Here is a 1,892-nt window from a genome sequence, read left to right as displayed (position 1 = left end):
TGTGATAAGTTGTAGCTGGTGTGTAGGCTATTGAGAAAGAAACTTCTTCTAGAAATTCACATAAAGTAATGTGTCAAAACACTACTTGAAAAAATGGCTTTTTTGGAGAAACTGACATGGAGTTTTGGACTCTATCATTTCACTCTAATCAGTACATTAAATTTCCTTGCAGGGAAGAAAAGCAGATTGCAGTAAAAAGGGAATTGCATTCAATTGTTGGGTTCCCCAACACAATTGGTGCTATAGACTATACTCATGCACAATTAAAGCACCAAGACTGAATTAATTTAATTTCGTCAACAGAAAACAGTATCATTCAATTAATGTGCAGCTTATATCTGATGTAGCACTCCACAAAAGCCTGGACCAATCCATAACAAGTGAGAATAAGCATGAAGTGTAAGTCAGTTCTGTTGTTTACTGGAAGCCAGTGTAATGACCACTAAACTGGAGATGTGAACAGGTAGAATTGTTATGTTCAGAGATACTGGCTGCAGCACTTTTTAAATGCAACCTTTTTGAGTTTGATATCTGGAACACAATAACCAACCCTTAAGATTGATGTCTTCACGTAACAGCATTGGCACCAAGCCTGTTGAGCAAATTAAAGTGCTTGGTGGTTTAAGAGGAGTCTGCTGGACACAAGAGCGTCTTTGCAATTCTGCAAACATGAGCAAGTCAGATCTTGCTTCCCCTCACACTCGAGTTGCGTCTGTAGGACCAGCAAGTGTGCCAGTTATTTAGTGTGTGTTACCTCTCCCTCTCCAGAGGAACTCAATTACAGTACATGTAGAGCATGCTTCTTAAAGCAATGACTCAGAGGGGACATCAGCTCAAAAAGCAACAATATTGTATTGTAATATTTTAACAGGATCGACGCCTTGTTTTTTGTTCACCCTTCTTTAAACTCTGGTTTTATAAATTAGGAGACAATGACACTGGCTACAGTCAGGGGTGGTGCCAGAAAAGACATTCCATCACAAAACACCCAATCCTGACAGTCCTCTCCTCAAAACAGCCCTGTCCAGTAAAGGAGTTTTAGCCATTAGCAGATTTGCAAATGCTATAGTAGTTAGCTGTAAATTATATCTTCAACCCTTTTGGAGCAACAAAACAGAAGTACACAACAAATAATTAGTGAGACACTTTTTAGCTCCATGTTCACTAGCATGGTGTAGAAACAGGTGGCCAATGAGATCCAGGAGGATTCCCCAGCGCTGTAAACATTCCCTTAAAATCCAGCATTGGCTTATCCCAGGAAGGCATCTGTTGATTAAACTAACTCTGCCGTTTCAAGTTGCAGCTGCCTGTAACAGTTGGTGCAAGGACCTTTAATGTGTTTAAAAGTTTTCAGTTTGAAGCCCATCACGTTACCTAGCAGTGTTAGAACACTTTTCAAAGGGTAGGGCATCTGATGCTGTTGTATATTTTTCCTTTTTGCTCGACTAAGGGCTGATGCCCACTATAGCAGCTCAATGCAAGCTTAACCTCTTCTCACTGCAGTAAGGTGATGTTGGCTTCATACCGGGGTTAAACCTTCAGAGGAGGTTCAGCGCAATCTTGGAATATGTATGCACAGAGGATATTGTACTCTGGTTATTAATCTGCAGCATATCTAACAGATACCCGTTTAGCAAGAGGAAAGCCCTGCAGTGCATTCTCAGTGTGAACACACACACACACACACACACACAGAACCTGCTCTGCACTTACACAGGGAGTCACATAATCAATACTAATTACAGGGATATCGATTCATGGTTTACAATCTCAAAATCACAAATAACTCAAAAAAAAAAAAAAAAAAAAAACAGCAATGTTACCAATGGTTTCCTTGACTGGATTCAGCTTTGTCTTTTAAATACTAATACTTGCACACTTTACAATGAAAA

The sequence above is a fragment of the Polyodon spathula genome, chromosome 16 (genome assembly GCF_017654505.1).
Source record: "Polyodon spathula isolate WHYD16114869_AA chromosome 16, ASM1765450v1, whole genome shotgun sequence".
Taxonomy (NCBI): Eukaryota; Metazoa; Chordata; class Actinopteri; order Acipenseriformes; family Polyodontidae; genus Polyodon; species Polyodon spathula.
This window is presented reverse-complemented; position numbering follows the sequence as displayed.